General features: G+C 47.6%; 1 protein-coding gene across 2 annotated transcripts in view; it reads left to right on the top strand.

Annotated features, from left to right (window-relative positions):
• The window catches only part of IFRD1 (interferon related developmental regulator 1), a 106,776-nt gene that overhangs the window by 69,316 nt on the left and 13,786 nt on the right, over positions 1 to 23,674 (top strand). The gene's annotated exons all lie outside the window — the stretch shown is intronic.

The raw sequence follows: 23,674 nt of genomic DNA, 5'->3' as shown, positions 1-23,674 counted from the left end.
GGGTCACTGGAGTACTCTTGGGATATGGACGGCTTAGCAGAAACAAAGGCACTGAATATTTAAATTTAGAACTCTCCACCCCTCCATATCCCAGAGTACCTCAGTGTACGACCTCAGTGTTTTTTCCGTGCTCACAGCAATAACAAGGCTTGTGGGGACTTCCCACACTTGGTGGAAGATTTTATTAATTTTTCATGTTTACTTTTTACTTTTTAATTTTTACACTTGGCACATCCCTTCCCAGTTTCTGGAAAAACATGGGTCCGGGATAGTGCTGCTGCAAGGACAGCGCATGGCGTGTCGGTCCTCACAAAGAGCACCCTCACAGCCACAGGCAGCCCACTGTCTCCTGCAACAGCTGGACGGAGCTTACACATAGAAGCCCCGTCGCAGCCATGACCTGAGAAGCTGGACGGAGCTTACAGATAGAAGCCCCGTCGCAGCCATGACCTGAGAAGCTGGACGGAGCTTACAGATAGAAGCCCCGTCGCAGCCATGACCGGAAAGGGGGGGGGGGGGGGACGTCGCAGACCTCCCTACAAAAGACCACAAAAGATAAAATGAAGCGCTATCCTGATCAGTATAAATTAAAACATATAACATTTATTAAACATTTATACAAACAACATTCATAACACGGCTTATAATTTCACCCTGTGGCCACTTATTAGTTGATCAACTTATTTACTGCAGTATAAATCAGCATAAATCCACATATTTATATTTGCAAAGATATAGATAGAGCAAAGCTTGGAGATGTTAGAAGCTGTTCGTTTAGAACAATTAGTTACTAGCAGTTCATAATTTTTAGCCAGACGGAACCAAGCTCAGTGATGTTAGACAGGCTCACTTAATATCATGCAAGAATCTTCAACTGTTAGTTCGTAACTTTCCGAAATGATTCAAAGCATGCAAACAATTGCTTAATGGAATAATAGGTGTATTGATAATTACATCCCAGATCTTTTAACTATTTGCGCCCAGGTGTTATCTTTCTTTTTCTCCCTACAAAAGGTATGCTGGGGAAATGGGGCGGTCAGCGCAGGCTGCCGCCCCGCTGTGTGGGGTCCGTGGGTAAAGCCGACCGCTCACTACCGTGATAGCCGCTCCAGCGCTCCGTCTGCCGCTCCGACCGCCCGCCCCACGCTCCGTCCTCCCGCCAGGCGCTCCATCCTCCCGCCAGGCGCTCTGTCAGTGGTGCGGTGCTCACAGAGGGAGACCCGCCGCAGCTTCATCAGCGGTGCTACACAGAGGGAGACCCGCCGCAGCTTGCCTAGCAACGCCGCGCTCCGGCCAGCCGACCTCAGCTGCTCTGGACTATGTGTCCCTCGCCTCCCTGCAATGAGCTTCCCGGCTCCCCGCTGAGACACAGCGCTACAGGGAGTACAGGGAAGGGGGGGGGGGGGAGTGGGGGACCTGACTGATTACTGCGTGGCTGCAGCTGCCAGATGCTGCAAGGGGAAAATCACGGTATAATAGGCTGTTGAGCCTATATATATATATATATATATATATATATATATATATATATATATATATATATATATATATATATATATATATATATATATGTATATATATATATATATATATATATGTATGTGTATATATATATATATATATATATATATATATATATATATATATATGTATATATATATCTCTATATCTGCCATAACTATAGAAGCTATTAATATTAACATATCTATAGAAGATATTAATATTAACATATCTATAGAAGATATTAATATTAACATATCTATAGAAGATATTAATATTAACATATCTATAGAAGATATTAATATTAACATATCTATAGAAGATATTAATACAAAATTAACTGCAGGCAGAGCTTATATTAAATGTGCCCTGCCTGTGTTTGTATTGTAACCTGCATGTCATTATCAGTGTATACTAGACTGTGATTATCCGTGTATACTAGACTGATTATCACTGTATAATAATCTATTGAGCCTATATTAACTGCAGCAGGTATTGTAATTTGTCCTGTGAGTCTCAGTGTAAGCATGGCATGGGGGCCATTTTAATCATGTTTCCTGTTTCTTCCAGTGGTAATTCCAGAACATTCCAGCCCTGCATCTCTACGCCACCGGAGGCGCAGGGGTGTTAGTGGTAATTTTGGTTCAGGTTTCACATAGGCTGCCCATGTAAACTGTATTTAGCCATAAATATATATATCTATATATCTATATATCTATATATCTATATATCTATATATCTATATATCTATATATCTATAGATCTATATATCTATATATCTTTTTATATTTATATTACGCACCTTAAGTAAAGATTTTACTGAGTCGTGCAAGTGTCTGACCTTTGGCTATTGTGGCATAAATCTACCACAGATTCAGTTGGTTTGTAGGTTTCCACTCCGGAAGCCGGGTCAGTCCCAGATCCTATGGTAAGCATTGGCAATTCAAATTGACTCCGCTCGACAGGAGCGGTAAGAGCGGAGTCTCGGAAGTTACTCCGCCAGCTCTAACGAAGGAGTCTCAGTCTTTCCAAAGGTCCAATTTCCCTTTGGGTACCAGGGTGTTAATTTAACTGGTCTTATAATTTAATGCAGTCTGACAATTCTATGTCAAACCTCACAGCGATAACTACGAGTGAGAAGGGTACATTAGACCAGCAGTCAGATAGTGCGGGGTTTTGACAACCATACATTGCTAATGACCAGTGAGTCAATGTCTCAAATTTACAGAGACTAAGGAGACTCTAACATCTAATCCATCGAATTTAATAAACGACAGATCTTCAATCAGTTTCTTATTTAGAATATCTAACTAAGATTTAAGTCTATTTACCCGTTTCCACATCTAAATGGGAGAATCCACCATTGGTGAATTCGTCTGTGTCAAACATTATAAAGACCCAAGATACATGTGGGTCACTAGGCGCTCTATGTATGGAAACAATGACGATCACGTTAGACTTATCGTTAATAAGAAGCTGCAGAGTATCTCTGTAAAGCTTCTGCTGACGCCTGTTACCTCGATGCTCGCTTTGTATCGTCGCTAGTTTCAGCACGACAAGGCCAGAAGGTGTTTGGTACTAAATTTGATATTCGGGGGGGGGGGGGGGGGGGTAGCGTAAAGTCTAGCCATAGCCTCCTCCGGTATCAAAACGGAAATACTTTGGTCCGGCGTTTAAAGTCTTTAGACTTCAGTCTTTTCAAGGCTGTGGTACAAAAACAGTCACGACTTGTAACGCCAGGGCGCTAAAGTCATCTCGAATTTCCAATTGTGGAAGCGCGCCTTTACACGTTACATTTGCCGGGTTTCCAGACATCCACTCATGGATGTATCTGCTATTTAAAGGTTAAAAGACAAGACTGCCTCTGTCGGACGAAATTAGGCGTTTTGGCAGGTTGCCATTCAGTCTCTGCTGGTTTCAGCTGTTTTTATTTCCAGGCCTGGTACACCAACAGAGTCAGGGTTACTTATTCCCTCTGTTTGGGGTACCGAAGCCGGAGGGCTCCGTCGCAGTCTCAATCAGCAAGTCACTTACTACAGTTTGAAAATGGATTTCTGCGGTTAGTATTTGCATATTTGGAGCCACAAGATTGCATGATTGCGCTTGATCTTCAGAATGCGTATTTACCCATTCCGGTTTGGTCACCGCATGACAGGTTCTTGCGTTTTGCAATACGCCACAACCATTAACCGTTTCAGGTTCTACCGTTTGGTCTCTTGTCAGCGCCTCGGGTATTAACCAAAGTGATGTTGGTGATAGCTCATCTCAGAGCCCTGGCAGTGACAATCGTTCCATACTTAGACGATCTGCTCATAAGAACGCTGTCTCAACAGAGGTTCCTCTTACTTGCGTTACTAACGTACACCACGGTTGCAGTGTCAAGTTCAAAAACAATCGCATCTAATACCGTCTGAACGACTTCAATTCCTAGGTATGCGTATAGATACGGTAAATCAAAGAGATTTACCTACTACACCAGAAAGAACAGATTATACCATCTAGTACAATTAGTGCAAAAGCCACGCATACTAGCGGTACATTGGTGTATTTGCCTATTAGGAACAATGATGTGTTTTCGAAGCGCTTTAGTTCGCCGGGTTTCAGTCGCGTTTCCCACAGGGGGGCGAGGGTGTTTATACTCTGGGCGAGAGTCTCAGAGGTTGAGGAGTTGTAGTTAAAAAGGTCAGCGACAGGGGTTCTACAACGGATCACGACAGATTGCTGTCTATAAATATCCTGGAACTCCGTGCAATTTACAATGCACTACATTCGCTTTCAGTCTGTCCAAGTGCAGTCAGACAACGCAACGTGAGTTGCATACACAACATCCAGGGAGGACTGAGAAGCCGCATGGCAATGCGGGAGGTAGCTCGAATCCTCAATTGCCCAGAATACCACAAGGTGATATTGTCGACGGGGTTCATTCCGGGAGTGGACATCTGTTAGACAGATCTTAGCTGTCGGGATTTTCATCCAGAAAACTGGGCATTAAATCCAGAGGTCACATGTCGGTCCACAGGTGGGGTTACCTTCAGGTGTACATGATGGCATCTCGCCACAATTACAAACGCTCAGTTTGTGTACAGAACGACAGGTCACAAGGGCAGTGGCGGTGGAGGCTCACATTCGCGTGGTCGTACAGCCTCGTGTATCTGGGTCCACCGTTTTCCGCTGCTCTCTCCGTTGCTAAAACGGATCATAAGACAGTTCGTCAGTCATACTAGTGATATCTCATGGGTTTCGGAGAGCTTGCTTCTCGAATCTCCAAGGAATACTCGCACACGATCCTTGCCCGCTCATACTACGTCCAACCTGTTACAACAGGGACCGTTCTTTTACCCCTATTTACCTATGTACCGCGGCTGCGGTTGACGGGGTGGTGGTTGAGACCGCCCTCTTAAGACAAGAGATAGGGCATTACAGTATCGGTTATACCAACCATGTTACGAGCTAGGAAGCCGGTTACGGCAGCTCATTATTACAGAATTTGGTGTGCCTATATTATTGCAGAATTTGGTGTGCCTATATAGGTTGGTGTGAAGCTCGGAAGTTTCCGACATCTTTCAAGTTACCCGTATTCTGTTATTTTACAGACGGGGTGGGATGGAGAACTGCGTTTATCTACACTGAGGGTGCAGGTATCGGTGTTGTCAATTTATTTTCAAAGACGTTTGACTCTATTGCGTCGGTACACACCTTTCTACAAGGTGTCATCAGAGTGCAGCCTCCATTTATCCCACCTACAGAGCCATGCGACTTGAAGCTGGGGTCGGATTTCTTACAGTTTTCATATTTTGAACCCTTACAACAAATGGGGATTAAGTTTATCACTTGGAAAACGTTTTTTCTTCTAGCCTTAGCTTCGGCAAGGGTTTTGTTTTCAAATTTGGGTGCCTTGTATTCCAAGCCACCGTATTTGGGTTTCCTCATGACAGAGCGGAACTTCGGACGAATTCCGATTTCTTATTTTTCACATCAATAAACCAATAGGGTTTCCTGTATTGACAGCACATTCTAGAATTCTGAATGTGGTACGCGCATTACGCGTTTATATGTCCCGAACGTCTACAGTTCGTAATACGGATACGTTGTTTGTTCTCTATGATGCTGCCAACTGGGGTTAGCCAGTTTCTCAGCAGACATTATCCAGTTGGATAAAACTGACTACATGTCAGGCTTACCTTAAGGCTAAGTTAGTCGCCTACGTCAGTAATAGCTCATCCCACAGGTTCTGTGGGAATGTCATGACCAGCTGGTCGTGGAGTTTCTACGACGCGGCTACATAGTCTTCAGTGCACACGTTTGTGCGCGTTTACAAGTTTTGAAACGTTTGCGGCATCAGCATCTAGCTTTGGCCGCCTACTGTTACAGGTGTCAAACAGCTGTCCCGCCCACGAGGGAAGCTTTGGTACGTCCCAAGAGTACTCCAGTGACCCCTAGTGGATGAAAAAGAAAATAGGATTTTGGTACTTACCAGGTAAATCCTTTTCTTTGAATCCATAGGGGGCACTGGACGCCCACCCAGAGCAGTTTTACCTGGGTTGTACTAAGCTCAGAGGAGCTTATGGTACCACATTTTCACCGATTGGTTCAAATTATAAAGGTCTATTGGTTATGGTGTCAACTGTTTAGTTGACAGTAACGTTATGTGTCAACTTTGTTGTTGTCCGTTATGTTATAGGAATTCTCCATTGTCAACCTCTCTATAGTTCCTGTTCGCTCAGTAAAAAACACTGAGGTCGTACACTGAGGTACTCTGGGATATGGAGGGGTGGAGAGTTCTAAATTTAAATATTCAGTGCCTTTGTTTCTGCTAAGCCGTCCATATCCCAAGAGTACTCCAGTGCCCCCTATGGATTCAAAGAAAAGGATTTACCTGGTAAGTACCAAAATCCTATTATCGCTCTACATTATAGGTGGTATCTTAATGGTTACTATTTACTGTCACACTTAATGCCACATTTTCTTAGCTTATGCAAATGGACTTTAACTTTGCTTCACATGCCAGTTTAAGCATGCCCGAACAGCAAAACTATGGCAGAGCATGCTGTGATGTGTAGTTTCAAAGCTGTGGGAGTGCTACATGTTGTTCATCCTGGCACTAAGCAATCTTTGCTTCAGTTTTTTCCCCCTTGTGCTGTTTTTAGCAGTTGCAGAGTGCTGCAATTTTATGCTTGGACAGTTTTCTAAACTGCTCACCTAAGCACTGTGAGGGATGTAGTTATGTGACTGACAGGGTCACAATACCCCCCCCCTACATCATGCACCCTCACAATCCTGTCAGCATGCACACCACCAATAGTAGGGTCACCACAGAGTTGGCAAGGGGCTTGTCACCCCCCCCCCCCCCTTCCTCCCCCCGGCATTCCGCTGCTGGGATCCCGGCGGAGATAAGCTGACCACTGGTCATGCATACCGCACCCCTATATGAAGCACATTAGCATTGTCCCAGGTGGTGAACAGGTTTGAACAAACTTCTGTGGTGTTTGACACATCAGGTAAGGATACATATGAGAGGTCTCCTCATACACCTAGCCTTAACACACCATGCTGTGCAAGTAAAGCTCGCCAAGTGGTGTATTGTGACTTGCGTCTTATTTGCACTGCAGAAGCAGTGAAATCCCACTGAATCAGTACCAGACTTCAAGCTGCTACTTTTTCGCATAGGAATTAGTTGTAAATATATACAAAGTTACAGATGAAGCACAACAGAACTTGACATTAAACATAAGCTGTGGCTGCTGCATTGTAGTAGTTTGTATACAGATTCAGGCTCATGCACACAGATGCACAAGTGTTGCACATCAAATGAACAGTGCAGTCCTGTGAAGTGGTTGTGTTACAAATGGGACTCTTAAAGGTCTATTTACTAAGACTTGGATGGAGAGTTTGGGGCAGATGTATTAACCTGGAGAAGGCATAAGGAAGTGATTGACTGGTGCCTTTATCGGGTGGTCTTCTGTTTGCCGGCGGTCGGGCTCCCGGCGCTCAGTATACCGGCGCCGGGAGCCCGACAGCCGGAATACCGACAATTATTTTCCCTCGTGGGGGTCCACGACCCCCATAAAGGGAGAATAAAATAGTGTGGCGCGCGTAGCGCGCCACCGTGCCCGTAGCGCGGCGAGCGCAGCGAGCCCGCAAGGGGCTCATTTGCGCTCGCCAAGCTGTCGGTAAGCCGGCGGTCGGGCTCCCGGCGCCGGGATGCTGGTCGCCGGGAGCCCGACCGCCGGCCAGCCGTAGTGAACCCCCTTTATCACCTTGCACATATCACTGGTTTATCACTTCCTTATGCCTTCTCCAGGTTAATACATCTGCCCCAATGTCCCAACCAGTCAGCTCCTAACTGTCATTTCTCTGACGTCCTAGTGGATGCTGGGAACTCCGTAAGGACCATGGGGAATAGCGGCTCCGCAGGAGTCTGGGCACATCTAAAGAAAGCTTTAGGATCACCTGGTGTGCACTGGCTCCTCCCCCTATGACCCTCCTCCAAGCCTCAGTTAGATTTCTGTGCCCGACGAGAAGGGTGCACACTAGGGGCTCTCCTGAGCTCTTTGTGAAAGTTTTAGTTTTGGTTTATTTTCAGTGAGACCTGCTGGCAACAGGCTCACTGCATCGTGGGACTAAGGGGAGAAGAAACGGACTCACCTGCGTGCAGAGTGGATCGGGCTTCTTAGGCTACTGGACATTAGCTCCAGAGGGACGATCACAGGTTCAGCCTGGATGGGTCCCGGAGCCGCGCCGCCGGCCCCCTTACAGAGCCAGAAGAGCGAAGAGGTCCGGTGAAATCGGCGGCAGAAGACGATCCTGTCTTCAGATAAGGTAGCGCACAGCACCGCAGCTGTGCGCCATTGCTCTCAGCACACTTCACACTCCGGTCACTGAGGGTGCAGGGCGCTGGGGGGGCAGCGCCCTGAGACGCAATAAATCGATAAAAACCTTATATGGCTAAAATAAATGCATCACATATAACTCCTGGGCTATATGGATGCATTTAAACCCTGCCAAAACATACAGAAAAACGGATGATAGGCTCCGCCCCTTTCTCGGCGTCCTTATCTCCTCAGCACACTGGCGCCATTTTCCCTCACAGCTCAGTTGGAGGGAAGCTCCCTGGCTCTCCCCTGCAGTCACTACACTACAGAAAAGGGTTAAAAAAGAGAGGGGGGCACAAATTAGGCGCAGTATATAACAATACAGCAGTTATAAAGGGAAAAACACTTATATAGGGTTATCCCTGTATATATGTGTATGTATATATATATATATATATATATATATATATATATATATATATATATATATATATATATATATATATATATATATAGCGCTCTGGTGTGTGCTGGCAAACTCTCCCTCTGTCTCCCCAAAGGGCTAGTGGGGTCCTGTCCTCTATCAGAGCATTCCCTGTGTGTGTGCTGTGTCGGTACGTTTGTGTCGACATGTATGAGGAGAAAAATGATGAGGAGACGGAGTAGAGTGTCTGTAATAGTGTTGTCACCCCCTAGGGGGTCGACACCTGAGTGGATGTACTGTTGAAATTGCGTGACAGTGTCAGCTTTGTATAAAAGACAGTGGTTGACATGAGACAGCCGGCTACTCAGCTTGTGCATGTCCAGACGTCTCATACAGGGGCCCTAAAGCGCCCGTTACCTCAGATACAGACGCCGACAGGGGTACTGACTCCTGTGTCGACGGTGAAGAGACAACCGTGATTTCCAATAGGGCCACACATTGCATGATTGAGGCAATGGAAAAAGTTTACACTTTTCTGATAATATGAATACCACCAAAAAAAAAAGGGGTATTATGTTTGGTGAGGAAAAACTTCCTGTAGTTTTCCTGAATCTGAGAAATAAAATGAGGTGTGTGATGATGCGTGGGTTTCCCCCCGATAACAATTGATAATTTCTAAAAAGTTATTGGCAGTATACCTTTTCCCGCCAGAGGTTAGGGTGCGTTGGGAAACACCCCCTAGGGGGGATAAGGCGCTCACACGCTTGTAAGAACAAGGGCTCTACCCTCTCTTGAGATGGCCGCCCTTAAGGATCCTGCTGATAGAAAGCAGGAGCGTATCCTAAAATGTATTTACACACATACTGGTGTTATACTGCGACCAGCAATCGCCTCAGCCTGGATGTGCAGTGCTGGGTTGGTGTGGTCGGATTCCCTGACTGGAAATATGATATCCTAGATAAGGACAGTATATTATTGCCTATAGAGCAATTAAAAGATGCATTTCTATATATGCATGATGCACAGCGGAATATTTGCCGACTGGCATCAAGTATAAGTGCGTTGTCCAATTATTCCAGTAAAGTGGTCAGGTGATGCGGATTCCAAACGGCATTTGGAAGTATTGCCTTAAAAGAGGGGATGTACCCCAGGTCGCCTCTCAAAATAAGACGCCGTATTATCAGGCGCAGTCCTGGTTGGCAAGCGGACAAAAGGGTTCCTCTTTTCTGCTCGTGACAGAGGGAGAGGAAAATGGCTGCAGAGATCAGCCAGTTCCAAGGAACAGAAACCCTTTTCCGCCTCTGCCAAGCCCTCAGTATGACGCTAGGGCTTTACAAGTTCAGGCACGGTGGGGTCCCGTTCTCAATGAATTTCAGTGCGCAGTGGGCTCACTCGCAAGTAGACCCCTGGATCCTTCAGATAATATTTCAGAGGTACAAATTGGAATTCGAGACGTATTCCCCTCGCCGTTTCCAAAAGTCTGTTTTACCGACGTCTCCCGCTGACAGGGAGGCAGTTTTGGAAGCCATTCACAAGCTGTATTCCCAGCAGGTGATAATCAAGGTACCCCTCCTGCAACAGGGAACGGGGTATTATTCCACACTATTGTGGTACCGAAGCCAGACGGCTCGGTGAGACCGATTTTAAAATCTAAAATCTTTGAACACTTGCATACAGAGGTTCAAATTCAAAATTGAGTCACTCAGAGCAGTGATTGCAAACCTGGAAGAAGGGGACTACATGATGTCTCGGGACATCAAGGATGCTTACCTTCATGTCAATTTACCCTTCTCACCAAGGGTATTTCAGGTTATGGTACAGAACTGTATCAGTTCGGACGCTGCCGTAGGGATGGTCCACGGCACCCCGGGTCTTTACTGAAGTAATGACCGAAATGATGATATTCCTTCGAAGGAAGGGAATTTTAGTTATCCTTTACTTGGATGATTCCCTGATAAGGGTAAGATCCAGGGAACAGTTGGAGATCGGTGTAGCACTATATCAGGTAGTGTTGCGGCAGCACGATTGGATTTTCAATATTCCAAAATCGCAGCTGGTTCCGACGACTTGTCTTCTGTTCCTAGGGATGATCCTGGACACAGTCCAGAAAGAAGGTGCTTCTCCCGGAGGAGAAAGCCAGGGAGTTATCCGAGCTAGTCAGGAACCTCCTAAAACCGAACCAAGTCTCAGTGCATCAATGCACAAAGGTTCTGGGTAAAAATGGTGGCTTCCTACGAAGCAATCCCATTCGGCAGATTCCACGCAAGACTTTCCAGTGGAACCTACTGGACAAATGGTCCGGGTCGCATCTTCAGATGCTTCAGCGGATAACCCTGTCACCAGGGACAAGGGTATCCCTCCTGTGGTGGTTGCAGAGTGCTCCTCTTCTAGAGGGCCGCAGATTCGGCATTCGGGACTGGGTCCTGGTGGCCACGGATGCCAGCCTGCGAGGCTGGGGAGCAGTCACACAGGGAAGGAATTTCCAGGGCTTATGGTCAAGCCTGGAGACATCTCTTCATATAAACATTCTGGAACTAAGGGCCATTTACAATGCCCTAAGTCAAGCGAAACCCCTGCTTCAGGGTCAGGCGGTATTGATCCAATCGGACAACATTACGTCAGTCGCCCACGTAAACAGACAGGGCGGCACGAGAAGCAGGAGGGCAATGGCAGAAGCTGCAAGGATTTTCGCTGGGCGGAAAATCATGTGATAGCACTGTCAGCAGTGTTCATTCCGGGAGTGGACAACTGGGAAGCAGACTTCCTCAGCAGACACGACCTTCACCCGGGAGAGTGGGGACTTCACCCAGAAGTCTTCCACCTGATTGTAAACCGTTGGGAAAAACCAAAGGTGGACATAATGGCGTCCCGTCTAAACAAAAAACTAGACAGATATTGCGCCAGGTCAAGGGACCCTCAGGCAATAGCGGTGGACGCTCTGGTAACACCGTGGGTGTACCAGTCAGGGTATGTGTTCCCTCCTCTGCCCCTCATACCAAAAGTACTGAGAATCATAAGAAGGAGAGGAGTAAGAACTATACTCGTGGTTCCGGATTGGCCAAGAAGGACTTGGTATCCGGAACTTCAAGAGATGCTCACGGACGAACCGTGGCCTCTACCTCTAAGAAAGGACCTGCTCCAGCAGGGGCCTTGTCTGTTCCAAGACTTACCGTGGCTGCGTTTGACGGCATGGCGGTTGAACGCCGGATCCTGAAGGAAAAAGGCATTCCAGATGAAGTCATCCCTACCCTGGTCAAGGCCAGGAAGGACGTAACCGCAAAACATTATCACCGCATTTGGCGAAAATATGTTGCGTGGGGTGAGGCCAAGAAGGCCCCTACAGAGGAATTTCAACTGGGTCGTTTCCTCCATTTCCTGCAAACAGGACTGTCTATGGGCCTAAAATTAGGGTCCATTAAGGTTCAAATTTCGGCCCTGTCGATTTTCTTCCAAAAAGAACTGGCTTCAGTGCCTGAAGTTCAGACATTTGTAAAAGGGGTACTGCATATACAGCCTCCTTTTGTGCCTCCAGTGGCACCTTGGGATCTCAATGTTGTGTTGAGTTTCCTAAAGTCACATTGGTTTGAACCACTCACCACTGTGGACTTAAAATATCTCACATGGAAGTGACGAGTTAGCCCTGGTTTCAGCCAGGCGTGTGTCAGAATTGGCGGCTTTATCATATAAAAGCCCTTACTTAATATTTCATTCTGAAAGGGCAGAATTGAGGACTCGTCCTCAATTTCTACCTAAGGTGGTTTTCTGCATTTCACATGAACCAACCTATTGTGGTACCTGCGGCTACTAAGGACTTGGAGGATTCCAAGTTGCTTGACGTGGTCAGGACCCTGAAAATATGTTTCCAGGACGGCTGGAGTCAGAAAATCTGACTCGCTGTTTATCCTGTATGCACCCAACAAACTGGGTGCTCCTGCTTCTAAGCAGACGATTGCTCGTTGGATTTGTAGTACAATTCAGCTTGCACATTCTGTGGCAGGCCTGCCACAGCCAAAAATCTTAAAATGCCCACTCCACAAGGAAGGTGGGCTCATCTTGGGCAGCTGCCCGAGGGGTCTCGGCTTTACAACTTTACCGAGCAGTTACTTGGTCAGGAGCAAATACGTTTGTAAAATTCTACAAATTTGATACCCTGGCTGAGGAGGACCTGGAGTTCTCTCATTCGGTGCTGCAGAGTCATCCGCACTCTCCCGCCCGTTTGGGAGCTTTGGTATAATCCCCATGGTCCTTACGGAGTTCCCAGCATCCACTAGGACGTCAGAGAAAATAAGAATTTACTTACCGATAATTCTATTTCTCGTAGTCCGTAGTGGATGCTGGGCGCCCATCCCAAGTGCGGATTGTCTGCAATACTGGTACATAATTATTGTTACCAAAAAAAAAATTCGGGTTATTGTTGTAGTGAGTCATCTTTTCTAGAGGCTCCTCTATTATCATGCTGTTAACTGGGTTCAGATCACAAGTTGTACAGTGTGATTGGTGTGGCTGGTATGAGTCTTACCCGGGATTCAAAATCCTTCCTTATTGTGTACGCTCATCCGGGCACAGTATCCTAACTGAGGCTTGGAGGAGGGTCATAGGGGGAGGAGCCAGTGCACACCAGGTGATCCTAAAGCTTTCTTTAGATGTGCCCAGTCTCCTGCGGAGCCGCTATCCCCATGGTCCTTACGGAGTTCCCAGCATCCACTACGGACTACGAGAAATAGAATTATCGGTAAGTAAATTCTTATTATATTTATATATATAGATATAGATAGCGCTCTGGTGTGTGCTGGCAAACTCTCCCTCTGTCTCCCCAAAGGGCTAGTGGGTCCTGTCCTCTATCAGAGCATTCCCTGTGTGTGTGCTGTGTGTCGGTACGTTTGTGTCGACATGTATGAGGAGAAAAATGATGTGGAGACGGAGTAGAGTGTCTGTAATAGTGTTATCACCCCTAGGGGGTCGACACCTGAGTGGATGTACTGTTGAAATTGCGTGACAGTGTCAACTTTGTATAAAAGACAGTGGTTGATATGAGACAGCCGGCTACTCAGCTTGTGCATGTCCAGACGTCTCATACAGGCGCTCTAAAGCGCCCGTTACCTCAGATACAGACGCCGACACGGATACTGACTCCTGTGTCGACGGTGAAGAGACAACCGTGATTTCCAATAGGGCCACTCATTGCATGATTGATGCAATGGAAAATGTTTACACTTCTCTGATAATATGAATACCACCAAAAAAAAGGGGTATTATGTTTGGTGAGGAAAAACTTCCTGTAGTTTTCCTAAATCTGAAAAATAAAATGAGGTGTGTGATGATGCGTGGGTTTCCCCCCGATAACAATTGATAATTCTAAAAAGTTATTGGCAGTATACCTTTTCCCGCCAGAGGTTAGGGTGCGTTGGGAAACACCCCCTACAGGGGATAAGGCGCTCACACGCTTGTAAGAACAAGGGCTCTACCCTCTCTTGAGATGGCCGCCCTTAAGGATCCTGCTGATAAAAAGCAGGAGGGTATCCTAAAATGTATTTACACACATACTAGTGTTATACTGCGACCAGCAATCGCCTCAGCCTGGATGTGCAGTGCTGGGTTGGCGTGGTCGGATTCCCTGACTGGAAATATTGATATCCTAGATAAGGACAGTATATTATTGCCTATAGAGCAATTAAAAGATGCATTTCTATATATGCATGATGCACAGCAGAATATTTGCCGACTGGCATCAAGTATAAGTGCGTTGTATTCTACCAGTAAAGTGGTCAGGGATTCCAAACGGCATTTGGAAGTATTGCCTTAAAAAAAGGGGATGTACCCTAGGTCGCCTCTCAAAATAAGACGCCGTATTATCAGGCGCAGTCCTGGTTGGCAAGCGGACAAAAGGGTTCCTCTTTTCTGCTCGTGACAGAGGGAGAGGAAAATGGCTGCAGAGATCAGCCAGTTCCCAGGAACAGAAACCCTTTTCCGCCTCTGCCAAGCCCTCAGTATGACGCTAGGGCTTTACAAGTTCAGGCACGGTGGGGGCCCGTTCTCAGTGAATTTCAGTGCGCAGTGGGCTCACTCGCAAGTAGACCCCGGGATCCTTCAGGTGTTATCTCAGGGGTACAAAATTGGAATTCGAGACGTATTCCCCTCGCCGTTTCCAAAAAGTCTGTTTTACCGACGTCTCCCGCTGACAGGGAGGCAGTTTTGGAAGCCATTCACAAGCTGTATTCCCAGCAGGTGATAATTAAGGTACCCCTCCTGCAACAGGGAACGGGGTATTATTCCACACTATTGTGGTACCGAAGCCAGACGGCTCGGTGAGACCGATTTTAAAATCTAAAATCTTTGAACACTTACATACAGAGGCTCAAATTCAAAATTGAGTCACTCAGAGCAGTGATTGCAAACCTGGAAGAAGGGGACTACATGATGTCTCGGGACATCAAGGATGCTTACCTTCATGTCAAAATTTACCCTTCTCACCAAGGGTATCTCAGGTTATGGTACAGAACTGTCACTATCAGTTCAGACGCTGCCGTAGGGAGGGTCCACGGCACCCCGGGTCTTTACTGAAGTAATGACCGAAATGATGATATTCCTTCAAAGGAAGGGAATTTTTAGTTATCCTTTACTTGGACGATTCCCTGATAAGGGTAAGATCCAGGGAACAGTTGGAGATCGGTGTAGCACTATCTCAGGTAGTGTTGCGGCAGCACGATTGGATTCTCAATATTCCAGATTCGCAGCTGGTTCCGACGACTTGTCTTCTGTTCCTAGGGATGATCCTGGACACAGTCCAGAAAGAAGGTGTTTCTCCCGGAGGAAAAAGCCAGGGGGTTATCCGAGCTAGTCAGGAACCTCCTAAAACCAAACCAAGTCTCAGTGCATCAATGCACAAGGGTTCTGGGTAAAAATGGTGGCTTCCTACGAAGCAATCCCATTCGGCAGATTCCACGCAAGACTTTCCAGTGGAACCTACTGGACAAATGGTCCGGGTCGCATCTTCAGATGCATCAGCGGATAGCCCTGTCACCAGGGACAAGTGTATCCCTCCTGTGGTGGTTGCAGAGTGCTCATCTTCTAGAGGGCCGCAGATTCGGCATTCAGGACTGGATCCTGGTGACCACGGATGCCAGCCTGCGAGGCTGGGGAGCAGTCACACAGGGAAGGAATATCCAGGGCTTATGGTCAAGCCTGGAGACATCACTTCACATAAATATCCTGAAGCTAAGGGCCATTTACAATGCTCTAAGCTTAGCAAGACCTCTGCTTCAAGGTCAGCCGGTGTTGTTCCAGTCGGACAACATTACGGCAGTCACCCACGTAAACAGACAGGGTGCCACAAGAAGCAGGAGGGCAATGGCAGAAGCTGCAAGGATTCTTCGCTGGGCGAAAAACCATGTGATAGCACTGTCAGCAGCTTTCATTCCGGGAGTGGACAACTGGGAAGCAGATTTCCTCAGCACGACCTCCACCCGGGAGAGTAGGGACTTCACCCAGAAGTCTTCCACATGATTATAAACAGTTGGGAAAAACTCGACAGGTATTGCGCCAGGTCAAGGGACCCTCAGGCAATAGCTGTAGATGCTCTGGTAACACCGTGGGTGTACCAATCAGTGTATGGGTTCCCTCCTCTGCCTCTCATACCCAAGGTACTGAGATTGATAAGATGGAGAGGAGTAAGCACTATATTAGTGGCTCCGGATTGGCCAAGAAGGACTTGGTAACCGGAACTTCAAGAGATGCTCACGGAGGATCCGTGGCCTCTACCTCTAACAAGGGACCTGCTTCAGCGGGGCCCTTGTCTGTTCCAAGACTTGCCGCGGCTGCGTTGACGGCATGGCGGTTGAACGCCGGATCCTGAAGAAAAAAGGCATTCCGGATGAAGTCATCCCTATCCTGATCAAGGCGGGAAGGATGTAACCGAAAAACATTATCACCGCATTTGGCGAAAATATGTTGCGTGGTGCGAGGCCAGTAAGGCTCGACGGAGGAAATTCAACTGGGTCGATTCCTACAATTCCTGCAAACAGGAGTATCTATGGGCCTGAAATTGGGGTCCATTAATGTTCAAATTTCGTCTCTGTCGATTTTCTTCCAAAAAAGAACTAGCTTCAGTCCCTGAAGTTCAGACGTTTGTAAAAGGGGTACTGCATATACAGACTCCTTTTGTGCCTTCAGTGGCACTTTGGGATCTCAAGGTGGTTTTTGGGTTCCAAAAGTCACATTGGTTTGACCCACTTAAATCTGTGGAGTTAAAATCTCTCACAGAAAAAGTGGTCATGCTGTTGGCTATGGCCTGGGCCAGGCGCGTGTCAGAATTGGTGGCTTTATCCTGTAAAAGCCCTTATCTGAGTTTCCATTCGGACAGGGCGGAATTGAGGACTCGTCCTCAGTTTCTCCCTAAGGTGGTTTCAGCGTTCACCTGAACCAAACCTATTGTGGTGCCTGCGGCTACTAGGGACTTGGGGGACTCCAAGTTGCTAGACGTTGTCAGGACCCGGAAAATATGTTTCCAGGACGGCTGGAGTCAGGAAATCTGACTTGCTGTTTATCCTGTATGCACCCAACTAGCTGGGTGCTCCTGCTTCTAAGCAGACTATTGCTCGTTGGATTTGTAGTACAATTCAGCTTGCACATTCTGTGGCAGGCCTGCCACAGCCAAAAATCTGTAAATGCCCACTCCACAAGGAAGGTGGGCTCATCTTGGGCAGCTGCCAAGGGGTCTCGGCTTTACAACTTTGCCGAGCAGTTACTTGGTCAGGAGCAAATACGTTTGTAAAATTCTACAAATTTGATACCCTGGCTGAGGAGGACCGGGCGTTCTCTCATTGGGTGCTGCAGAGTCATCCGCACTCTCCCGCCCGTTTTGGGAGCTTTGGTATAATCCCCATGGTCCTTACGGAGTTCCCAGCATCCACTAGGACGTCAGAGAAAATAAGAATTTACTTACCGATAATTCTATTTCTCGTAGTCCGTAGTGGATGCTGGGCGCCCATCCCAAGTGCGGATTGTCTGCAATACTGGTACATAATTATTGTTACCAAAAAATTCGGGTTATTGCTGTAGTGAGCCATCTTTTCTAGAGGCTCCTCTATTATCATGCTGTTAACTGGGTTCAGATCACAAGTTGTACAGTGTGATTGGTGTGGCTGGTATGAGTCTTACCCGGGATTCAAAATCCTTCCTTATTGTGTACGCTCGTCCGGGCACAGTATCCTAACTGAGGCTTGGAGGAGGGTCATAGGGGGAGGAGCCAGTGCACACCAGGTGATCCTAAAGCTTTCTTTAGATGTGCCCAGACTCCTGCGGAGCCGCTATTCCCCATGGTCCTTACGGAGTTCCCAGCATCCACTACGGACTACGAGAAATAGAATTATCGGTAAGTAAATTCTTATTTTTTCAAACACTGGGGCAGATGTATTAACCTGGAGAAGGTATAATGAAGTGATAAACCAGTGATAAGTGCAAGGTGATAATAAGATTTTACTTACCGTTACCGATAAATCTATTTCTCGTACTCCGTAGTGGATGCTGGGACTCCGTAAGGACCATGGGGAATAGCGGCTCCGCAGGAGACGGGGCACAAGAATAAAAGCTTTAGGATCAGGTGGTGTGCACTGGCTCCTCCCCCTATGACCCTCCTCCAAGCCTCAGTTAGGATACTGTGCCCGGACGAGCGTACATAATAAGGAAGGATATTGAATCCCGGGTAAGACTCATACCAGCCACACCAATCACACCGTACAACTCGTGATCTGAACCCAGTTAACAGTATGATAGAACGAAAAAGAGCCTCTGAAAGATGGCTCCCAACAATAACCCGAATTTTTGTAACAATAACTATATACAAGTATTGCAGACAATCCGCACTTGGGATGGGCGCCCAGCATCCACTACGGACTACGAGAAATAGATTTATCGGTAAGTAAAATCTTATTTTCTCTGACGTCCTAGTGGAGGGTGGTCTTCTGTTTGCCGGCGGTCGGGCCAGTATACCGGCGCCGGGAGCCCGACAGCCGGAATACCGACAATTATTTTCCCTCGTGGGGGTCCACGACCCCCATAGAGGGAGAATAAAATAGTGTGGCGCGCCACCGTGCCCGTAGCGTGGCGAGCGCAGCGAGCCCGCAAGGGGCTCATTTGCGCTCGCCAAGCTGTCGGTAAGCCGGCGGTCGGGCTCCCGGCGCCGGGATGCTGGTCGCCGGGAGCCCGACCGCCGGCAAGCCGTAGTGAACCCCCTAGTGGATGCTGGGATTCCGTAAGGACCATGGGGATTATACCAAAGCTCCCAAACGGGCGGGAGAGTGCGGATGACTCTGCAGCACCGAATGAGAGAACTCCAGGTCCTCCTCAGCCAGGGTATCAAATTTGTAGAATTTTGCAAACGTGTTTGCCCCTGACCAAGTAGCTGCTCGGCAAAGTTGTAAAGCCGAGACCCCTCGGGCAGCCGCCCAAGATGAACCCACTTTCCTTGTGGAATGGGTTTTTACCGATTTTGGCTGTGGCAGGCCTGCCACCGAATGTGCAAGCTGAATTGTACTACAAATCCAACGAGCAATCGTCTGCTTAGAAGCAGGAGCACCTAATTTGTTGGGTGCATACAGGATAAACAGCGAGTCAGATTTTCTGACTCCAGCCGTCCTGGAAACATATATTTTCAGGGCCCTGACCACGTCAAGCAACTTGGAGTCCTCCAAGTCCTTAGTAGCCGCAGGTACCACAATAGGTTGGTTCATGTGAAATGCAGAAACCACCTTAGGTAGAAATTGAGGACGAGTCCTCAATTCTGCCCTGTCAGAATGAAATATTAAGTAAGGGCTTTTATACGATAAAGCCGCCAATTCTGACACACGCCTGGCTGAAGCCAGGGGTAACAGCATCGTCACCTTCCATGTGAGATATTTTAAGTCCACAGTGGTGAGTGGTTCAAACCAATGTGACTTTAGGAAACTCAACACAACATTGAGATCCCAAGGTGCCACTGGGGGCACAAAAGGAGGCTGTATATGCAGTACCCCTTTTACAAATGTCTGAACTTCAGGTACTGAAGCCAGTTCTTTTTGGAAGAAAATCGACAGGGCCGAAATTTGAACCTTAATGGACCCTAATTTTAGGCCCATAGACAGTCCTGTTTGCAGGAAATGGAGGAAACGACCCAGTTGAAATTCCTCTGTAGGGGCCTTCCTGGCCTCACACCACGCAACATATTTTTGCCAAATGCGGTGATAATGTTTTGCGGTTACATCCTTCCTGGCCTTGACCAGGGTAGGGATGACTTCATCTGGAATGCCTTTTTCCTTCAGGATCCGGCGTTCAACCGCCACGCCGTCAAACGCAGCCGCGGTAAGTCTTGGAGCAGACAAGGCCCCTGCTGGAGCAGGTCCTTTCTTAGAGGTAGAGGCCATGGTTCGTCCGTGAGCATCTCCTGAAGTTCCGGATACCAAGTCCTTCTCGGCCAATCCGGAACCACGAGTATAGTTCTTACTCCTCTCCTTCTTATGATTCTCAGTACTTTTGGTATGAGAGGCAGAGGAGGGAACACATACACTGACTGGTACACCCACGGTGTTACCAGAGCGTCCACCGCTATTGCCTGAGGGTCCCTTGACCTGGCGCAATATCTGTCTAGTTTTTTGTTTAGACGGGACGCCATCATGTCCACCTTTGGTTTTTCCCAACGGTTCACAATCATGTGGAAGACTTCTGGATGAAGTCCCCACTCCCCCGGGTGAAGGTCGTGTCTGCTGAGGAAGTCTGCTTCCCAGTTGTCCACTCCCGGAATGAACACTGCTGACAGTGCTATCACATGATTTTCCGCCCAGCGAAGAATCCTTGCAGCTTCTGCCATTGCCCTCCTGCTTCTCGTGCCGCCCTGTCTGTTTACGTGGGCGACTGACGTGATGTTGTCCGATTGGATCAATACCGCCTGACCCTGAAGCAGGGGTTTCGCTTGACTTAGGGCATTGTAAATGGCCCGTAGTTCCAGAATGTTTATATGAAGAGATGTTTCCATGCTTGACCACAAGCCCTGGAAGTTTCTTCCCTATGTGACTGCTCCCCAGCCTCTCAGGCTTGCATCCGTGGTCACCAGGATCCAATCCTGAATGCCGAATCTGCGGCCCTCTAGAAGATGAGCACTCTGCAACCACCACAGGAGGGACACCCTTGTCTTTGGTGACAGGGTTATCCGCTGCTGCATCTGAAGATGCGATCCGGACCATTTGTCCAGTAGATCCCACTGAAACGTTCTTGCATGGAATCTTCCGAATGGAATTGCTTCGTAAGAAGCCACAATTTTTCCCAGGACCCTCGTGCACTGATGCACTGACACCTGGCCTGGTTTTAGGAGGTTCCTGACTAGCTCGGATAACTCCTTGGCCTTCTCCTCCGGGAGAAACACCTTCTTCTGGACTGTGTTCAGAATCATTCCTAGGAACAGAAGACGTGTCGTTGGAATCAGCTGCGATTTTGGAATATTTAGGATCCACCCGTGCTGACGTAACACTATCGGAGATAGTGCTACTCCGACTTCTAACTGTTCCGTGGACCTTGCCCTTATCAGGAGATCGTCCAAGTAAGGGATAATTAAGATGCCTTTTCTTCGAAGAAGAATCATCATTTCGGCCATTACCTTGGTAAAGACCCGAGGTGCCGTGGACAACCCAAACGGCAGCGTCTGAAACTGATAATGACAGTCTTGTACTACAAACCTGAGATACCCTTGGTGAGCAGGGTAGATTGGGACGTGGAGATAAGCATCTTTGATGTACAGAGACACCATATAGTCCCCTTCTTCCAGGTTCGCTATCACCGCTCTGAGTGACTCCATCTTGAATTTGAACCTTTTTATGTAAGTGTTCAAGGATTTCAGATTTAAAATTGGTCTCACCGAGCCGTCCGGCTTCGGTACCACAAACAGCGTGGAATAATACCCCTTTCCTTGTTGTAGGAGGGGTACCTTGATTATCACCTGCTGGGAATACAGCTTGTGAATGGCTTCCAGAACTGCCTCCCTGTCGGAGGGAGACTTTGGCAGAGCAGACTTCAGGAACCGGCGAGGGGGAAACGCCTCGAATTCCAGTTTGTACCCCTGCGATACTACCTGTAGAATCCAGGGATCCACTTGCGAGTGAGCCCACTGCGCGTTGAAATTCTTGAGACTGGCCCCCACCAAGTCTGAGTCTGCTTGTAAAGCCCCAGCGTCATGCTGAAGACTTGGCAGAAGCAGGGGTTTGGAATCCGCATCCCCTGACCACTGACGCGTCCATAACGTTCTTCTGGCAGAGATGGACATAGCACTTACTCTTGATGCCAGGGTGCAAATATCCCTCTGTGTATCACGCATATATAGTAATGCATCCTTCAAATGCTCTATAGTTAACAATATATTGTCCCTATCCAGGGTATCAATATTTTCAGTCAGGGAATCCGACCACGCGACTCCAGCACTGCACATCCAGGCTGAAGCGATTGCTGGTCGCAGTATAACACCAGTAGGTGTGTATATACTTTTTAGGATATTTTCCAGCCTTCTATCAGCTGGTTCTTTGAGGGTGGCCGTATCAGGAGACTGTAACGCTACTTGTTTAGATAAACGTGTGAGCGCCTTATCTACCCTAGGGGGTGTTTCCCAACGTGTCCTAACCTCTGATGGGAAAGGATATAGTGCCAATAATTTATTAGAAATTAGCAGTTTTTTGTCGGGAGAAACCCACGCTTTATCACATACCTCATTCAATTCATCTGACTCAGGAAAAACTATTGGTAGTTTTTTCACCCCCCACATAATACCCTTCTTAGTGGTATTTGTAGTGTCAGAAATGTGCAATGCTTCCTTCATTGCCGTGATCATGTAACGTGTGGCCCTACTGGACATTACGTTCGACTCATCACCGTCGACACTAGACTGTGTCTGGGTCTGTGTCGACCCACTGAGGTAACGGGCGTTTTAGGGCCCCTGACGGTGTCTGAGACGCCTGGACAGGCACTAATTGATTTGCCGGCTGTCTCATGTCGTCAACAGTTTTTTGCAAAGTGCTGACATTATCACTTAATTGTTTGAACACGATCATCCAGTCAGGTGTCGACTCCCTAGGGGGTGACATCACTAACGCAGGCAATTGCTCCGCCTCCACATCATTTTCCTCCTCATACATGTCGACACACACGTACCGACACACAGCACACACACCGGGAATGCTCTGATAAGAGGACAGGACCCCACGAGCCCTTTGGAGAGACAGAGGGAGTCTGCCAGCACACACCCAACGCTATATATATATATATATATATATATATATATAGATATAGATATATAGATAGGTAACCTTATATAAGTGTTATTCTTTTATGGCTGCTGTTTATATTGTCATTTGCTGCCAATAGTGCCCCCCCCTTCTCTTTTTTTACCCTGATTCTGAAGCAGGACTGCAGGGGAGAGTCAGGGAGCCGTCCTTCCAGCGGAACTGTGAGGGATAATGGCGCTTGTGTGCTGAGGAGATAGGCTCCGCCCCTTCACGATGTCCTTATCTCCCGCTCTTTTGTGTAAAAATGGCAGGGGTTAAAATACATCCATATAGCCCAGGAGCTATATGTGATGTATTCTTTTGCCACCTAAGGTATTATCATTTATATTGCGTCTCAGGGCGCTCCCCCCCTAGCGCCCTGCACCCTCAGTGACCGGAGTGTGAAGTGTGCTGAGAGCAATGGCGCACAGCTGCGGTGCTGTGCGCTACCTTAGTCTGAAGACAGGATTGTCTTCTGCCGCCGATTTCACCGGACCTCTTCGTCTCTTCTGGCTCTGTAAGGGGGACGGCGGCGCTGCTCCGGTGACCCATCCAGGCTGTACCTGTGATCGTCCCTCTGGAGCTAATGTCCAGTAGCCTAAGAAGCCCAATCCACTCTGCACGCAGGTGAGTTCGCTTCTTCTCCCCTTAGTCCCACGATG

This window comes from Pseudophryne corroboree, chromosome 6 (genome assembly GCF_028390025.1).
Source record: "Pseudophryne corroboree isolate aPseCor3 chromosome 6, aPseCor3.hap2, whole genome shotgun sequence".
NCBI classification, from domain to species: Eukaryota; Metazoa; Chordata; class Amphibia; order Anura; family Myobatrachidae; genus Pseudophryne; species Pseudophryne corroboree.
Note: the sequence above shows the minus strand (reverse complement) of the source record. Positions and strands in the feature narration are given on the sequence as shown.